This window comes from Plectrocnemia conspersa, unplaced genomic scaffold (assembly GCF_051122295.1).
Source record: "Plectrocnemia conspersa isolate PC_06_02 unplaced genomic scaffold, ASM5112229v1 ptg000002l, whole genome shotgun sequence".
NCBI lineage: Eukaryota > Metazoa > Arthropoda > Insecta > Trichoptera > Polycentropodidae > Plectrocnemia > Plectrocnemia conspersa.
In genome coordinates, this window is record NW_028277166.1 from 24,706,521 (window position 1) to 24,727,659 (window position 21,139).

General features: G+C 29.7%; 1 protein-coding gene across 11 annotated transcripts in view; it reads right to left on the reverse strand.

The window, feature by feature from the left end:
• The window catches only part of Hers (Histone gene-specific Epigenetic Repressor in late S phase), a 386,163-nt gene that overhangs the window by 268,033 nt on the left and 96,991 nt on the right, over nt 1-21,139 (reverse strand). The window contains exon 1 of one of the 11 annotated variants that reach the window (XM_088205906.1): nt 13,106-13,390. The exons of 2 other annotated variants lie outside the window; for them this stretch is intronic. The gene's annotated coding sequence lies outside the window, so the exon portion shown is untranslated. Of the gene's footprint in view, nt 1-6,439; nt 6,713-13,047; nt 13,391-21,139 lie in introns of those variants that run through there. 8 more of the 11 variants (XM_088205909.1, XM_088205908.1, XM_088205901.1 and 5 more) reach the window with 8 other exon arrangements.

The window sequence follows — 21,139 nt, forward strand, 5'->3', positions numbered from 1 at the left end:
CGTAAGTAAATAGTTAGTTTTATTTTTCAAGTGTAAATAATTTTTAAATGCAAAAAAGAGCTATTCCGTCGCGCACAAGAAATAAATCGAAAAGAACTCCCGGGACAAGAGTTTTACGATTTTCTGCAAAGAAGATGTAGTATCTCCGAATGGTTCAAAAATTACGAAAAAAATATTTTTGTCAATGTTTAGAAGCGCAAGGGTGGATCAAGTCGGCAACTATTATTATATATCACATGGAAATGGATTGTGGACAGGAGAGCAAGGACTTTAGTTGTGCGCGGTGTTGATATTGTAGCATTTACCCTAATGGCATTATAGATATATCACCAGAAGGATTTAAAACATCGCAACACTGGCTGGATGGTTTTCTTCAGCGATACATTTTTTTTAAATCCACAACACTGGTAAAGTTGGAAGATTATGAAGTTATTAATCGTGCACTTGCATTCAATTCGCTTATTAATGGCATTGACTTTTAATATACCAACTCTCTAACATGATTGCCATGGATGAGACTGCAATGTTTATAGGCCAAGGATGTCAAACGACGATTGAGCACATTAGTGCCTCGGCAATCTATATTCACTGTGTGAAGTGCACATGATACTTAAATTTTGGCAATTTGTCTTGATGGTAAGAAAGCATTAATTCTAATTATCACTAAGGGCCGGAAAGTATATTTGAGCAGCACATGTAGTCGTTTTTTCTCTCAACACACCCGAGTGACTAGTGCCGCTTTAAAATCGATGGTCCTTGAGACAATGAGACGCTTCTTCTAAACAAAATAATGCTTTTACGCCTTCGAAGAACATTTTTAAATAGAATATTTGCCGGCTGTACCTACTATGACCGAAATTAGCAGAATATGTTAGTTTAACGAAAAAAAATGTTGGAAAGGCTAACTCTTTTTATCTCAAAAACAGATTTGCGTCGCATATTTTTGTATTTGTTATTTCAAGCAAAAATTCAGTTCGATAATACGGCCTCAATAATCCAATGATTCAATCTTTAGGTATATAAAATTCATTCCAAACATTATTAGCTATCGTACATACAATAATATCGATAAAATTATGTTTTAAAATGTTTCATCAATTTTGCTAAATTATTTCAATCGCAGCTGATTTTAAAAAGCTGAAATGACGTTCCTGATCAAAAAGTACGTAATAAGAAATTAAACATGTTCCTTTTGACGCTTTCGCTGATCAGTTTTTTGTAAATTAATATTTTGTTGCACTAATTGGTTAAATAATTAATATTAAAAAATTACGAATATATTGGAATATCTGAATACATTCTCTATTTTTTGTTCAATATTCCAATAGTTGATAATTACAAATAATTGAGAACTCTAGCAAGTTTTGACATCGCAAAAAATAAGCCATTCAATGATCATTTACGCATGGAAATACATGAATATATTAAAAATAGAATGGAGTGGAATCAGCGTGGAAACTGGTGAAGCCTGGCCTATAGAGGTCGTGAAGTGGGTAAAGAATTCATGAAATAAAATCACTGAGTTGTGTTGCCAATGCATTACGAGCAGGCTACTTGGACAATAAATACAAAAATGATTACGAGTGCAAAGGGTTAAGGAGAGCTCTATTGCTGGACAAGGGAGACTTTTACCAATGTTTTTACAAGAAACGAAGTTGCAAAAAAACGAAACCGTAATCATTTGATGAGTTGTGACGATGTTCTAAAACAATATGACATTGTACTGTAATAAATATAGATTGTTATTAAACTTTGTATATTATACATATAAAATAAGACAAAAATGACCGGGTCTAATTTTTGGGAAAACACGGTATATATGTGCACATATAGCAGTTATACGCATTGTACACTCGTGCGAGTTAAATTAAAACTCGAACTAGAATTACGCGAAAAAGGCATCTGATGCTAATGATGCAATTGCGAGAAATATAAAATGTATAATCAAGTTATAGTGGGTTTAGAGAAAAAACTTCGCATCTTACGCGTGCCATAAACCTAATGTTATTCCGTGCGTTACACGCGCAAATTTATTACATTGACAAACGAGTTGAATGCGAAATGACAAGTGCAAGGCTGCAAAATCTCCAACGGTTTAGATTCAATCAGTTCGATTTAGTACAGTCAGAATAAACAAATCAATTACATCCCCAAATATTAGCAATTGGCCGATGCGGTAAAAGTGGGCGAACAAGAAACTTTTCTACATACGTATAAAAGCGCATACTACCATTTCACCTTTTTTTATATAATCGTTTATCATAATTCTAAGAATGCATTAAAATACATTAGATAAATATTAAAACCTTGATATATTTTTAAATGACTTGAATATAAAAATAGTTTTCATGTTAAAAAATCACAATTTTAAATTTAAGATATCAAAAATTATTCAACATATATAGAAAGCCATACAAGAATTTCCAGTAAATGTATTTTAAAAACACTAAATAATGGAGGGGTTCCAAGCAAATGAATATGAAAAAGTATATTAAAATAGACGTTTATAAAGAAGCTTTTGAAAGTACGAATATATATTTATAATACAATAAAATATATATTTTTAAAAATGAAAGAGAAGTTTATATATATATGTTTTAAACTAATTAAAATTAGCTTGGTAATGGTTATGACGTTTATAGAACCATATTTATGTTATTTTTATATAAAAATACTTTTAGGATAAGCTTTTTCAATAGAATCCCAGCAAAAACAGGTGGTTATATACGTAACAAAAACATCTAATATGAAATTTCAGAAATAAACGTTATTATTTTTGCACGCGCGGATTATTCAATAATATAAACGTACGGATAAAGAAAGCGACTTATAAATAGATACGTGCTTTTGTGTTAATAATGAAATTATTCAAGGCAACAAAGCTATATGTTGAATACATGCAAAGAGCATGTTTTACGTTTCTACGCGAACAAAAATTGATCCCATGGAACAACTGGGAGGGACTTTCTCAATTTGTTTTTAATTACTACCAGGAACGTTTATTCAATTTTAGTCATATTTGATAGCATAAGTCACGTAGAAAGCTACTAATTTATATTTGCTTAGCGTCGCGCAAGTGTCGCTATATACTCCATTAACCTAAAGTATGACACCAGTTTATTTAATTAAATAGATAAAAATCTACATAATACAATAGGCTTATAATTTTATTATTACATATTGTTGTATATGTCATAACACCGAAAATACTAAGTATAGCAAATGGAACAGTGTATTCGCAACTAGGTCGATTCGGTTTCAATTATCCGCCATATTTTCAAGTTAATGTCAAAGGGCGTAGTGACCCACGTAGGCATGCGAGCGAAAGAGTGGGTGCGGAAAATTCGATTTTGACAACAAGCGGCGCGGTGGCATTTTCCCGGAATTAATCCGGAAACGTCGAGAGCCGGAAACGGAAATGTAATCGGAACTGTGATGCGCCCTAGTGCAGCGCGTCATTCGGTCACGGGTCTACCTCGTATGTGTGCTAATCTGGTAATCGATCGTATACCTTGGCGATTACACAAAATAACGCGTTTAGTAGATATATAGACAATATTAAAAAAACAGCTTTGAAAATTTAGGAAAATACCACACTTTTTTCCAAGAAAAAATACTGCTTAGCCGAATTCATTATTTATTAACAAGCTACATTAAATATACTCGTGTAATGGAAATCACTTTAGTCAGTCTATGAATAAAAAACGGCTAATATGTTTCTTTAAAACGCAATAAAAATATTGGGTTTTCCATAACAAAACTGTCATATAAATAAAGACAATAAATCGATTTTATATAAATAATATTATTAAGTTGTGAATTGCTTACTTTATTTTATTTATAATTTTAATTGTAGCAATCTATTTGCTGTTAAGGGTTGTATTGTGCGTGTCAATTACACCGGCAGCTATGACAAAGTGACTTTCTGTTTGTAATTTACTATGCTCACTATAAAATAATATGTAGCACAATACTAATAAAAAAAGGAAATCGCAATATTTGGGAACACCTCTGAAGTTTAAAATAAAACTAATTTAATACTTTTAGGAAAACCAATAAATAAAATATTTCAACAAAACTTTGAAATGTAAATAAGCTAAAGATCATACTAGGAAATCATCAATCGGCTCAACCATTCAATTAAAAAAATCGATATTTTATGAAATATATACATGGTATAAATTTTCTGATTATTCGACAATAATTTCCTTGTCGATTTGACAGAAAACCGCAGATCCTGTATGGAAACATAATTAGTTGAATATATTTTTTTTTATTCTTGGAATGTCTGCTTTGACGCATTCAAACATACATGCATGAAATGATCATATTACCCTATTAATAAATTAAATGACTGCTACCGCATCACATGCGAATAATTATTATTATTATATAACAATACGTTCATTATATGGAGCGTTACGCTGACGTTTGTGTGCAGTTAGTATTCACAAGGTTATTAAGTTGATCATATATAGTGCCGTACTTAATTAAATGTACTTCCATTGCAAAAAATGTTCATAGCATGAGCTTAATACAGCTTTGATCGCAAAATAATTAAAAATAGTTATTTATCTTATGACTATACTTATTAACAGATAGTGAAATACTTTCTTATAATTGCATCGTGTTGTTTAAAGCGATGCGAAGGATATATGTATATATTTTTAATCAATATTAAGATAAGAACACTGTTTAAAGCGCGTTTGCAGAAGCTTATATAATATTACAATAAATATTTTAATGCAAAGTTATTTTTATATAATACAGAAGAAACAATGTTTGTTTAATCAATTGCACATTTGTTAATCCTATCCCTACACAACGTTTTGACGACTTTCACAGCGTAAAGTTAATTTTCTAGGATCAAAATAAAAGGTAATGCTAAGATAAAAAACTTTTCATGCCACATTTGATCGTGCATTTTTGTTGTAAAATATAATGTTCCTTTCACTGAATGTTTCAGTTTTTTAATCAATACTATATTAAAATTATTTATTTATTTACAGCATTTAGTCTTGTTCGTTTTTAAAATCAATAATACACTACACTTGTGATATCCCACACATAAAACAATTATATACAGCATTATTAAAAATAAGAATGGTAAGCAGCCACAACCATTCAGGCGTATTCATTGTATCCTTTATATTATTTTTACTCAAAAGTAGCGCTTTATCTGTATTTGTAAATAAAAATGAAAAATTAAGATGAACACATTCTGAAGGCCGTTAACGCAAAAGGCGGTAAATCACAATAGTGGTTTTTACGCCGAACAGACGCATTGTCTATTGCATTTTGTATGCACAAAACGGTCGTTTTTATGAACGACTTATGGTGATCTATTAAGCTATGCAATCGTGTTATTTATATATTAATATATATTTGTCAAAACGAGTTGTTATTTTTTTATTGCGTTTAAGTGATCTACGCATTTAATTGTTTAATTCTGTAAGTTAAGTCAGTCCAATGTCTACATCCACAATGATTTTAAAAGCTGCAATTGCAATATTTTATTTGTCGGGTTCAATAACTGAACCACCTCTTATCTACAACTGAACGGAAGAATTTACGCATATGATAAGTTACAATCGCGATAAAAGTGTTTTTGAATTTAAAACAGCGTCGGGAGATCACTAAACGGATTCTATACATGTCATAAATCATTAAATTAAATCTGTTTCCAATCTGCCTTAACGGCCAATGGAAATTTATATGCTTGGAAATTCGCCATCATTCTCTAATTGGTCGTGTCGGTGAAAAGGAACAAACCACAGATTCTAAGAGTGTAAATACTAAGACTCTTTAAGACATTTTGTTTGATTACTTCGTCGGACCAGACCGACCGAATCATCCACTGGCCAGACGATCAAGAACTAGAAGGGATTTTCCCAAGAAGTACAGACAAGAAGTTCAGACACCTTAGTCAGAACTTGACATAGATCTACTATCTTGCTTATATTTGAAATATATGAGAGTTCAGCTGACCTTGCACCAAGCGGAGTAATAAATTCCGAAACTCGATCTTGAAGACTACGTGACGCAGTCTACAGCAAAAACAAATTTCCGACAAAACATGTGTTTAACAAATAGTAATATTAGTTAAAGGGTGATCAATCGCAGAATAAAGAGTGTAATAATTTAAGTGGTTGCAACTGATTAAACAGATTGTTTCCCTGTCATATGCATGTATGTTTGTACACATGTATATTTGAAATGTTCAAATTTATATAACGAATAAACAGATTGATTACATCTGAAGAATCAGAGAGGTTAACATATGTATAGTTGTTATGATCCGGGTTGTTAGTTCGTGTCCTAGTATCGACCTTATCTAACGCTACTCGATAACACGAGTATGTACAATAAGTAAGCCGATTGCCTCCCGTTCGCAAACTGTATGCAAATTATACAATAGAACAAACACTGGAAAAAATACTTTACAAACAAACACATCCATTTCGAATTCAACAAACGTTTTCCCGAACGCTTCCAAGAAGAAAATAATTCATGACCTGTCCAACACGTTCCATATAAACCTACGCCTCGAGTTATTTCACCAAAACGTGAAGAATCGAAACGTCGCTTCTACGACGCAAATGTAATAATAGCACAATTACGTTTTACAACCCGCGAATACGCGAACGGCGTAAACAAGACGACGAATGTCATAAATTCGACGACCAAACGGTCCGATGCCCGATCGGCGACTGAAGACAATCGAACACGCTAATGCGAAAGGCACACACATACATAATAACACACACATACAAACACAAAGGGGGGAAAATCTCGAAATGGGATATTTATCTTAAACGATTCTCGGAAGAGGACAGAACGTAAACAAGCCCAGTATAATCTGCGAGCGAGAGAGCGCGGGCGTGTCGCCGCCGTGATAAAAAGCGAGTGTCGCTTTGTTATTGAGTGTTAATTTGCCATAACACTAAATATATATATTATGAAACGTCTATTGATAGTAAAGTGCTAATCTTAAGATTGATATTTAATACACGCGATTATGTATAACAAGTTATAGCTAGTAATTGAAAACGTTCAATTTTATTTCATAGATTAAGAATAAGGTTAATCATATATCATCCCGATTCACATAATTAGATAATTCACACTTATGTATTCGATTAACGCCTACGTGCATTAAGCCACGTATTCTATGTAATGAAGGAAAACCTGTACAAACAGACAAAATATACCATTGATGGTTTCCAAACGCCTAAAATAGCTCCCGGTTCTAAAAGAAATAAAGTAAATTCGTAGAAAGTTAAAACAAGCAGTGTCTAAGTTTAGTAGTATCAGTTGATAAACATACTTAATTGTTGAGCTGGCAAAGAGAAAGAGAAACAGTTATAATATATCAAAATAATTTTGATGTTCACTGACTATGAAAAGTCAATAAGTATAACTTCAAAAGTGTATATTTATAGATTATTATTTTATAAGTTTAAATTATGACACTAATAAACGTATAAAATAAACCAGCAAGTAATTTACAATTACCAAAATAAGTGAAGCAATGTAAATAAATGCTGTATTTACTTGGAAGTGTATTATTTTTTTGTTTACGTTTTTTGTACTAAAGTCAGGCCTGCCGAAAAAAAGGGGGGGGGGGGGAGTGGATACAAATTCCCGGGGCCCGACTGGAAAAATCATAGCAAGAATATATTAATAAAAAAAACTAAAAACCGACCTCAAATAATGAATCTTAACTAAAATACAGTTGTGTGAGATGTTCCTATAAACTTTTAAGTATAAGTTCCTTTAGACCTTTTTTATACATAATATATAATAAATAAAAGAAGCGGAACATTGCCTTCAAAAGCACCTACTTTCTAGGTAATACTTTCACAATAAACATTATTATTCAAAGGGACAGATTGTAGTTTTTTGACGCGGTTCCGTTTGTGTTAAAATTTCTTTGCAAATTATTGTTGACTTTATTGCTTTTCGAACGTTTAAAAATATTAGACATGAGATGAAATATTAAACGAATGTAAATTAGTAGCAGTAAATTTAGGTATTCAATCTGAAAATTCAGGTCGAATATTCTTAAAATCAAGAAAAATCAGCACCAGCTGAATTATACAAATTAATATTTTTGTTGATTGTATTACCTGTAATTTGACAACTAAATTTAATAAATAAATAATACACTCAGTTTCATGTACTTATTCCTAAAATAATATCTAGAAAAAACAGTCTCGAATCTATCCCGGAAATATTTTTAAAAACATGATATTTCAGTAAAATCATATCGGAATACATTTTCACCTGTAGACATATATTTTTACAAGTGAAAATATAAATTATCTGGCAGGTGCTAGTAAAATTATATGATTTCAACATTTCTATATGTAGTAATATATATATTTATATGCTTATCATTATTTATTTACATCCGATGTATGAATGTTACAGCTAGTGCGTATTTTTTTGGTAAAGTTATATTTTCACTAGCTTAGTCCGAATACATTTTCATAGTAGATATATATTTATATAATTTAACTGATAGGCGCTAATACGCTGCTCTAAAATGTCTATAAAACTCAATTTGACAGTTGCGAAACATCTATTCAAACCCAAACCCACACCTAACCCAATGAAAGTTCTAAAACTATTAATTGTTTTAGAACTTTTATTAGATAGAGTCCAAAATGCAAACTAAGCCAAGTCATCTATCGGGGAAAATATTTGGAAGAATAAGTAAAGACAGACATCGCATCTCACATATTGTTCCACAGTTTGTCTACATTTTGATATTACATTATGTTTTAAAAATATTATAGCTATCCTTACCGATATTACTATGGACTTCTAATATAAGAGGGCTGATCAAAGTATTTTCAAACCGAACTTTGGTCAGTAAGAGAGCGCAAAAAACAATTATTACTTCTCCAAAGGCAAAAATTCACGTCAAAAGCAATAAAATTGTGTCGGCGCCGTCGCAGTGGGAACGTTAAGTAACGAGCGTTCCCACTGCAACGGTGCAATATATAGACGTCGGTCTATTTTAAGTGCATATTATTTTATTTTTAACGCAAACTTAAATCATATTATGTATAGGACAATATCTACAATCTACACATTAACAGTGTCTAACCAGATAATTGAAAAAAATATCCTTTTTTGACCCCATTTTAGGCTATATGGTTGCGTGTGATTATAACTAAGCCGACAATAGGCAGAAAAACAGATATCAAAGTCAATAAAAACGGAACTTGTGCCTTTTATATATTTATATATGTATATGTGCCTCTATATCAGTGTTTAGCGTACATTCTTGACCCTAAAATATTTATAAAATAACCTATAACACCAGTAGAAAAAAAAATATCACCACCTTAAAATCCCATAGGTATATAAATGTAATACGCAGAAATAAAAGGTATACAAATATAAATACACAGAAGATTCATAAGCTGTAAATATATTTATTCAATTTTAATTAAACAATGAAACAAAGGTATTTACTGCCAATTTATTTATAGAAAATATCGAAATAGAATTTCCCAAGCAGCGTGAAAAGGATAAGATATTTCATTCATAAAAAGCTGTTTTCATATTATATAAAATTATGTCGAGAAATAATAGGACGAAAAGTGTAAAAAATGAGCTTTTTGCTGATACGTTTAATTAGCCGCACAGCTTTATCACTAAACCGTTATTTTCTTAATAAAAAATATTAGACTGCGTAGTGAAAAATGTTTGTATATCTTACACTTCATTTTAATTTTATATAAGAAAAACTTTGATGTGCGATATTAAAGTTAAATAAAAATAAACTACATAATATAATTAAAAACTAACCGACAACATTAATAAAAATATGACTGACACTTTCATGTTTTAAACAATAAGAAGCGTTTGAATAGCCTTCCTTACATTCAAGTTCTTTTAAAAATACTTTATATCATGAGTCTACGAGTACCAATACAATTAATAAGATTACTATATACAAAAACTTTTTTGTCATATTTATTTCTTTACATTATTCATTGTCGAAAAAAAAATATTTTGAAAGTGCGGGAACTAAATCTTCATATTTTTTAACAATTGGACTGAAAAAAACTCGATCTTTGATAAAATATCGTACATCGCTTCTGAAAGACTCCTAAGTTTTTATATCAGATAAGTCAGAGCACCACTAAGCGATTTATTTCAATAAAATATATTCCTATATCACTTATCATTTACGTTACGTGTTACAATTATCCGAAAAAAATTTATGATAAAGGAGTGCGTAGAAAATTGTAAATCTGTTTGTTTAAAATGCGACACATTTTTTTTTTTGAAACAGATTTATGTGATTTATATATTATACATAAACATATATAATATATATTTTTATTTTAATTATTGCACATTTAATATATATTTTAGAATATCGTAATTATTTTTATTTTCGGAAGATTTATCTCTCGTATATTTATTTATTTTATTTATATTTCATCTAAATTAAATTTAAGCTATAAATGTTCATGTGAATATTATAAAACAAAAAAATACATAAATACTGCATAATATTATTCTACTTTGATATTCTACGCCGATAACACTACATAGGATAATCTTTTTTTTGCTTCTGCTTTCAAGCAATATTGGCATCATCGTTTCATATTTCTAAGCCATGAAGATATTATATTAACTGCTTCAATGATTGGTAATCCATATTTTACTTAAAAATGACATAGTAAATGTTTTATTAATACACTGCAAAATCCATCGTCAACATTTAGTTAAACAATACCAATATTTTTTATTAAAGAAATTAATAGAACATCGCATTTCAAATACAACGCAATCAAATAATCGCTCAAATCGAATAATAAAACTTTTTTCAATCAAATATTTGAACTAATATAACAGCTGAACAAGCAATACAAAATTTTGACACATTGCTTAATAAAATGCTCAAATCTCTAAAAAAAATTTACCAATCAACAATTGAAAATGATAAATATTTTATATTCCGGTGAATTTATTATTTTAAATACACATAAGAGAAGCGTGTATATCCTTAATGATAACTGAAATTAAAAGTAGATTTGTAAGTACTAATACTGTTATTGTATTTCGTGTTATTGACAGCAATTTAGTGTCTATAAAAATAATCATTTGATTATATAAAAAATATCCTAAATAATAATAAAGTAAATTATATTTATTTTTTAACATTTTTAAAGTGTCAAAATAGGTAAAAATAGTCTTAGTGAGAATGTGACCACAGCTGATGCTGAATATTATTTCAGTTCATTAAAACCAGCACGAAAGATGAGTGTTGTGGTCGCTGACTATTAAACTGAAAGATCTGGGTTCAAATTCCTAAGGAAAAGCTTGTTACTCAATTTCTATCGTGCCTGTGAGATCGGAATTAGTGATTATTATATAATTATATTTCCTATCGATTAACACATATTAGGTTTTCCTATGTTTTCCTAATCTCTATATGATAAATTAATTTGGTGTCGTATTTTGAAAGTGTTTGGAAAAAATTGAACATAAGAGTCCACGGTTTAATGAATCTTCGATCTTAAAGAAAGTTATTGTCTAGCTAATTTCTCTATTCGAATCAATTTTGGCGTTGTATTTCATAATATTGATTTTCAGTTGCTTATTTATTTAAACGTCAGGGACGTCATTTAGTACGGGGCACTTTCCCCCCTTGAATTTGGCCAGAAAATTGAATGTTATTTAATGAAAATGAAATCAAAATATTAATAATAAAAAAACAACTACTGACTGGCGAACTTTTGCCCCCAATTAATAAAAGCTAAAACGATTTATTTTATTTTAACCCAGAAATTATCGGATTACCCCTTAAAGAAAATCTAAAAAGAACAGTTTAGAACCTATTCATTTGTTAAAATATGTCATTTTAGTGAAATCATATCGGAATACATTTTCTTCGGTAGTTATAATATATATTTTTACCAGTGAAAATATAATTTATTTGGCAGGTGTTAATATTATATGTTTTCAACTTTTCCATTTGTAGTAATTTCACTAGTAAAGTCCAAATACATTTTCACAAGTGGATATATATTTATATTAACGAAAATATAATTTAACTGATAGGCGCTAATGAAATTTTATGCCAATTTGAATAAAGGTAAATTTGACAGTAGCGAAACGTCCATTTGCTGTTCGAACAAAAACCTAACCTAATGAAAGTTCTAAATTAGGTCTAAAATACATAAGCCAACTCATATCTCGTATAGACGTTTGATATCATTACTCCGATGAATTGATAAATATATAAAATATAGTAATGATTTTAATTTATATAAATTTGTTCAAAATATAAACAGGAATAGCGATAAGTTATTCGAACGTATATCTGTATAGTGTGCTTTAGATTTATAGTAGGTAAACCCAAACTTGCCATCTCTTTCTCAATTTTGAATAATGATGAAATAGATAGCTCTCGAAATGACTGTGTTAACGCAAATATAGTATTGTTTAACGACGTCATACCACTGATATACATGTAATAATATGAAAAAAAACTGTCTTTTCTGGAGCGAAGTACAAGACCTTAATGTCGAAAAAAATCTCCCCTATTTATTAAAAAAAATCGAAGATGATACGATGTATAGAAATTTTCGTGTCTGATCCATTTGAAAAAGTTACTCTGGTTTCTTAACCACTACTTTACATGGGGTGATCTATAATACTAATGATATTTAAGAAAATAATGACTACTATTGTTTAACAACAAATAGAACTTCCGTTTTCATGTAAAACAATATATCCAAATTATAACATCCCTTAATATCTGGTAGTTTTAAATGTGTATACGCTAAAGAAAATGAAAAGATTAATGAAGAAGAAAAACTGGATATCCAAATAACTGTCAGGGGAGTAGACAAAGAAAATACACAACCGACTCAATTTTCTTTCAAACACAATACAACGCTGAATGTTTACATCCCCACTAGTACAAGAGACACTATAAAAACACCAATCAACCACGAGAGACAACCTGTTTGGCACAACTATCGACAGACAAACTCACACATCCACACAAACGACCTTGAATTCGATTATTCGTCTCTCGCACGCGAAACGCGGAACGATCGTAAACACTGACATCAGCAACAGCAGCAGAAGCAGCCAAGTCCTCCCGATGACCTTGACCGTTGCGATTCCCGCACTTTTTGCGCATCATGCAACTCACATGTCGCACACATACACGCTGATTCGATCCGACGTCGAAGGGTGCGATAGCCGATCGATTATTCCTTGGCGAACGACGCGACGTGACGCGGAGGCGTTTGTGTTTAGCCGGTCGGTGGTTCGGTTTTTAGGTTATGTTATTGCGCGGCGCGCGAGAGGAGGAAACGTCGAAAGCACGTCGTCGTAGAGAGGGAACTGCGCTTGCGGAACGGGATAGAAGCTTCGAGGCTGCGAGCGACCGAGCGCGGCGCCGACGTGCGGCGTACGGACGCGGATATGCGAGAGTAGGCTCGTAGCGCGGCGTAGTTGCACGGGTGCTACGACGCATTATTGCGGCGACAAGGGAAAGTTCGATTAGAATTTTCCGTTAACCCTTAACACACAATTTTTCAGAAAATAACTACCTTGATTTTTATGGAGACATTTATTTAAACAATATTTAAAAAAGTTTACTTTTATTAAATTTGTTGCACATATGTGAGGCATTCTGTTTTGATAAATAAAAAAAAAAAATATAACAAAGGTGTTTTTTTAGAGGTTTGTTTTTCGAATTGACAACACAGGTTACAGCTGATGTGTGCTCAGTTTGGTTTGCCATTTCATCATGATTAGTTTTACGTCAGAACAACGCTTGAAAATTGTGCAAATTTATTTCGAAAATTGTGTGCTACGTCAATTTTTAATCGTCACATAAACGTCCATCCAAGCAAGTTATTCGAATAACCATGGATCGTTTTCGCACAACACATACTCTAATTGATAATACGCATCCGCAGAGACGTCGTACAGTGCGCACTGACGAAGTTGTTTCTGCTGTGGAGCGTAGTATTGAAGAGGACCGCCATCGACTTCATGGAAGATTTTCCAAAAAAATCTTAGTTTACGAGCTTACAAGAACCCGCTCGTGCGAGAATTGAAGCCGCTTGACCATCGTGTGCCTCGTACGCTAGGTGAATGGTCTGAAAATGAGATTGCTCTTGATCCTCATTTTCACCACTCGTTTTTGGTTGAATAGCTACATCAACTAGCAAAATTACCGCATTTAGAGTGAGGAAAATCCACAAATCATTATTGAGATGCAGTTACATCCACAAAAATGTTTGGTGTGATATATGGGCTGGTGGAATCATTGGTCATATTTCTTCAAGCTTTGGTTTCAACAAGACGTAACATGCCACACAGCGCGCGCCACAATCAATTTATCGAAGGAAACATTCGATGAGCGCATAATTTCAGGTAATGGACCTGTGAATTGGCCAAGATCGTGTGATTTAACACCTTTGAATTATTTTATGTGGAGATATGTAAAATCGCTAGTCTACTCCGATAAACCAGATACAAGGGACGACATGGAAGCCAACATTCGCCGCATTATTGCCGATATTCGACTCCAGCTGTTCAAAAAAGTGACAATCATATTGCGCTTTTACAAGATATTTTATAATGCACAGATAACGATGTTTGCGAGTCAATTGCATAACATCTTAGACATACACATTAAACGTGTTCATGACTTAAAAGATAAGAGGTTTAGATGTTCCCTCCAGCAATCGTAGAATGTATCGTCTGTAGCGCGCGTCCTTTCCAAACAAAGATTAGCTTTTCAGCGGTATTTACAAATGATTAATATGCAATATTTCGAATTATTAACTCTGTTTCATTGGTGTGTTAAATACCGTGACTGGATTATTGCATAAATAAAAATTACGCACACAATGATTCCACATGGCGAAAATTCTAAATATAAATAATAGTTTGATTGTTAAAAATTGTTTATTTTTAATTACAACTGCTTAATATTTTTCGAAAAAAAAATTAGCAAGCTATAAATCTGCTGTTCAATCCCAAACCTAATCTAAACATATTAACGATTATAATATTTTATTTGCTTAAGTTATGATTTTAATATGCTAAAACATAAATATTATTTTGTTGTTGATCAATATTATAATGCTGCTGATCAATTAACAACTATGTTTCATGACTATTTATTTTTAATACGCAAAAATATTATGCTGATTAAAGGTGTGCTAACTCGCTGATGAAATTTGGTTTGATTACTAACCACACATTTAGCCTAATATTTTTTTATTGCTGACAACTTTCTTTTTTGCTAGCACAATGTTTAAATGGCGAATCATTTAATTACTTCTCATATTGAAATAAGGAACAAATTATATTTTCAAAGCCAATAGAGATATCTAAAGCTGCTAAGCTATCAAATTTATAGTGAATATTTTAAAGAAACCGCAATTGAATTTGAAGTGAAAACATCAAAAATAAAAGTAAACATTCAAGGTATATGTACAATAATCTAAAATGTAATTGAATGCCTCATAACATAATAACCAATGTGATTCATTTTCCTTATACTAATTGGATGAATCAACGGATGTCGTTGATACTGTACATTTGCTAATTTTTATTAGAATGATCTTTGCAGATTTTTCTATGACCAAAGAACCATTGGGGACAACTTCATTGCGAAGTAAAACTAAAAGTGTCGATATTTTACCGGATTCAATAAATACGTAACCATGATACAGTTGCTATTATTAAAGCTTGTCTCAATGTATTATTCATCAATTGCTTGTATCTTACAATATACTATAATAGAATACAAAAAGAATATGATACATTGCTTTTAAAATTATTAAATCGAATAAAGGAAAATCTCTTAAGCGGCGATTTTTCAAATGCAATTAGACAAAAAACGACCAGACTTAATTTTACACATAGATATAAGGTGATTAAGCCGAAGCTAGTTTTTGTAAAGATTCATTTGCTTGTAGAAAGAAAAAAATCGATAGTGCTAGCTAGAAAAATCGCGTTTTGATTCGGCGTTCTTAAATGAATGTGTTAAATTTAGAACTCTGATTTGCTTAGTATGTAGTTGGTATGCATTCAAAAACAAAGACATCAAGGGCCATTTAAAAAATCTAACGTACAATACCTTAAATACAAATAAAAATATATATCCGTAATTCATAACGTATATGCAAAGCTATTAACTTTGACAATTTAACTCTTGAACAAGAAACTATTTTTGTTGTGATATTTCTTTGAAAGTCAGATCCTTGAACAAAGTTTTTGCAAGAATGTTTACAATGATAAATATTTAAATTTAGGGAGATGCTTTGAATATTTGAATTCTCGTTTTGGGTCCACATATTTGTGTGAGTCAACATCTTCCATATTTTTTTTATTTGATAAATAAACAGACCAAAGTTAGCATTAATAAATTATTCATCTGCTTTTCACTTAACCAACTACATAATCGATGAATAGATTACAACAATTAGCAAAAGCAGATATTTATGGTGTTTTTCATAATTAATGTATCATAAATTAATTTCTACCCTCTCAACTTTTATTAGCACAGAGCATATTTCGGGAATTTGATGGGTAGCTTGTGAGTTTTTTTATGTTAAAAGTCGATCCCGATTATAATAATACAGTATATTATCATAGATATTTATATTTTATTGACGAACTGAGAACTGGATGATCGTTGAAAAGATTAAACTTTAATATTTATTTTTATTTTATTTTATTAATTTATTTAGCTTAATAGCTAATCTTTACATCTAACAAATTTAGTAAACATATATAAAAATATATAAAAAAATACATAACAGAAAGAAAAAATATACAATAATAAAGACTTAATATTATAATATTTTATTTCTATATGTACGAAGGTGTTTTTTTATTCCATTTATAAAACCCGTTATATTTTTGCTGTTTCGGATTTCTCTTGGAAGACTATTATATAAATTAAAACCTCCGTACATAATTCCCCTAGCCGTACTCGTTTTCTTATACTTAATTATCTTTAAATTTTCTCTATTTCTAGTATTATATTTATGTACATCTTTATTTCTTATTAAATACTTATTAAAATAGTGTGGTAACATATTATTTTCTAACTTATATATAAATACTAAAACATTCATACTCAATATTTCTTGAACATTCAACCATTCTAATCTATCAATCATACTTTTACAATTAGTTAATCTATTTTTATTTAAGATTACTCTCATTGCCCTATTTTGTAATTTTTGCAACATTTGTTTATCTAATTTATTCAACATATTTAATAGTGTTGCACAATAATTAAAATGGGGCAATATTATACTATTGTAAATTAATTTTTTTGTATTTATACTTAATATATTTCTTAATCTAGATAATAAACCTATTTTTCTACTAATTTTTTTTAATATGTAATTACAATGTTCTTTAAAGTTTAATTTTGTATCAACAATTACTCCTAAATATTTTATATTATCCACTATTTCTATATTAGAGTTATTTATTACTATTTTGGTACTATCATCTAACACATTTTTATAATTAATAAACATACATTTAGTTTTATTCTCATTTAACTTAAGTACATTATTCTTTAACCATATCTCTAACACACCTAATTCATCATTCAAATTACTCACAACTTCTTCAATGTTATCACCCATGCAATAGATCAATGTGTCATCCGCAAATAGATGAACTTTACATTTTCTTACGTTATTAACTATATCATTCATATATAAAACAAACAACAATGGTCCCAATTTAGACCCTTGTGGTACTCCATAATACACTAACCTCTCTTCAGAACATACATTATTTATCTTAACTTTTTGTTTTCTTTTATATAAGTAATTATTAAACCATCTCAAAACTATATCACTTATACCTATACTCTCCAATTTCTTCAACATTATTTCTCTGTCTATTGTTTCGAAGGCTCTCTTGAAATCCAAGAAAACTGCTCCAATGATTTTGTTTGTATCCTTAGCCAACAGCCAATCATTTATCACTACTTGTAATGCAGTTTCAGTGGAATGCTTTTCTCTGAATCCCGATTGTTGTTCACATATTATGTTTTGAGAAGTAATAAATTCCTTTAATTGTTTGATTACTACTTCTTCTATTATTTTTTCTATACACGGTAGCATGTTGATTGGTCTCATTTCTTCAACTTTTTTACTATTTTTTATTTTAGGTATAGGTACAATAGTAGCAATCTTTAAATTTTCAGGCATTTCTCCTAAGGAGAGTGCTTTATTTATTAAATAATTTAATTTAGTTCCTATTATTTCCCATGTTTCTTTAATTATATTTATATCTAGTTCATCAGTACTAGTTCCTTTTTTAAATTTACATATTATGTTATGAATTTCATCTAATGATACTGATTTAAATTTACTAAATTTTACAATTAATGTTTTATTATTATATTGTACTAAATTACTAATCCTTGGTATTGAATTTACAATTTCTTCTATGCTCTCAATGTAATATGTATTCATTTTTTCTGCCATTATATAAGGATCTTGATATATATTTCCATTAATTTCCATTTTTATTATGTCGTTTTTCTGAGTTGGATTAATTAATTGTTTTATTGATTTCCACATCTTATTTGGATCATTTTGTATTTCATCTATCAATTTTTCATACCATTTCTTTTTAGCCATTCTTAATACTTTGACTGCCATATTTCTACATTGTGTGTATGTTTTCCATTTTTCATTAAAGACTTTATATTCTATTTGTTCTGTTTTTAATATTTGAAAAATTTTGTATGACTCATCTCTTTTCTTTATAGCATTTTTAACATCATCATTAAACCACGGTTTTGGGTTGTAACGATATTCCTTTTTAAAATTATATTGACTCTTTGTTTTACAATCTACTATATTCTTATAAATTTTGTTCCATATCCTATTAACATCCATATTATCTACATTCCAGTCACATTTTTGTAATTCTAATCTTAATTTATTAAAATTAATTTTTTTAATTATATCATTTTTTTTTGTTTTTTTAAACTTAAGTTCATTATGTTTTTCTATATAAATATATACAATTGAATGGTCAGTTATTCTTGGAGTTGATTTTACTTCACAATAAATTTTTTTGTTGTTGGTAAATACTAAATCTATTAATGTGCTCGATCTATTATTAGTCCTTGTATTTTCTTTGACACATTGTCTTAAACCAAATATATTTGATATTTTTTCTAATTTTGCTGTGTAAAAATCTTCACATTTGTTCCAATTAAAATTCCAATCTCCAATTAAAACAGTATCCAAAATTTGATCAAAACTCCATTCTGCAATATTATTTATAAATTCTATGAATATATTCGGATTACTATTTGGAGATCTGTATGCTATACATAATATTATGGGAATTTTTTCAATAAAAATCTTAACTGTGATAGACCAGTATGTCTTATCTTGATTATTTTTAAATATAGTATTGAATTTTATATCATTTCTAATATACAGTATAACACCTCCTGTATGTCTGGAATTAGAATCACATCTAATTATATTATAATTGCCAATATTTAGTTCAAATTCTTCAATGTCATTTGTGATATGGGTTTCAGTTAACCCTAAAAATATTGGATATTCCTTTTCAGTAATTAATTCTATTTCCTCTTTATATAGGCTCATTATTTGTTATATTAAAGAGGGTTGAGTTATCTAGGAATTTCGAGTTCTTGTATTTATACAAGAAAAACGAGACATAAGTTTGCCGACAGGAATTTTTTTATGGCGTAACTATGTGGAAAACTCCTATTTAATTTTGCAGCTTGGTGAATTCCAAATTCTTATCTGATTATTAATGTAGTTTTTAGATAACCAAAGTAAAGATAAGGTCGATTATAGTATTCAAAAAAATCGTAAACAATGTTTTGAAGATGAGAAAAATAGCAGACTTTGTGTAGCCCAGAGTTTGTTATAAATGCTTTTATATTAGTAATTAACTATAAATATATTTTGCATTGTAATTGAAGTGAGCAACCATACCCATATCAATATACAGTATGTTTTGATATTGTGCTTTCATTGTGATAAAGCATGTTGTATTCAACATAAAAATCAGAAAATAATTATTTGACGATCAAATGCCTCAAATCTGATAAAATTAATACAACGAACATTGCATTTTTCAACTAAAAAACATGATAAGCAATAAAATCGTTATTTAAACATTTGATTAAATTGCAGAGATGCCAAATTATCAACTTCTCAAAGCAGGTGCACCATCTATTGGATGGAGTTGATTATTTTCTGAAGTGTTTTAAGCGTAATGACTAGATTTTTAGGCCGTTGCAGTATTTTTCAGGCTCACTAAAAACCGTTTAGTATAAATAGATAATTTATTGAAAGCTCATTAAGACATCAAAAAATATCGACATGAAAAGTTTGTTCACAAGTTTCATCATAGAGACAAAGCTATTCATTACATCTCTATTGTAGAAATTAGATTCTGTGAATTTATCTATTTAATAATAATATAGCATACAATCTATATTCATAATGTATCGCTCTCTATGATTAAATTGCCTTCTTTTATTACCGCGAAGTCCATTATAATATATTTAAATGAACAGTCCAGATAACCCAACTTGCAATTTAAACTTGGAAAAGTAAAGATAATTGAAATATTGCAAAGGTCAAGTTGATTGCGGCAATTGATAACAAAGGATACGACGTCAGCGTTAAATTGCACCGTTTAGTTGCAATCAAAATTATTCATCGAACATTTTCATATTTATTGCTTGAATGGTTTGAAATAAATCAACAAAATGTTTCTCAAATATTGATTTTAATGAGTGAAACTCGTTTATAATTTCAATTAATTTTAATAAGCTGTTATTGTAATATGATAGAAGCATAAGAATGATTCCATTTATTTATCTATTATAAAATAAGATCATATTTTACTATAAACGTGACATTTATAATGTTTGTATCAATTTACATTACGCACGTAAATATTATTCATATTGGTTGTATTTCATAGCAACTTTTTATACCACAATGTTTTAGTGTCGATAATGAAATTATTAACAATGACAAAAAATAGTCACGTGAGTGAGTTAATTGAGAGCAAAGTTTACAAATATATGACGTGCACG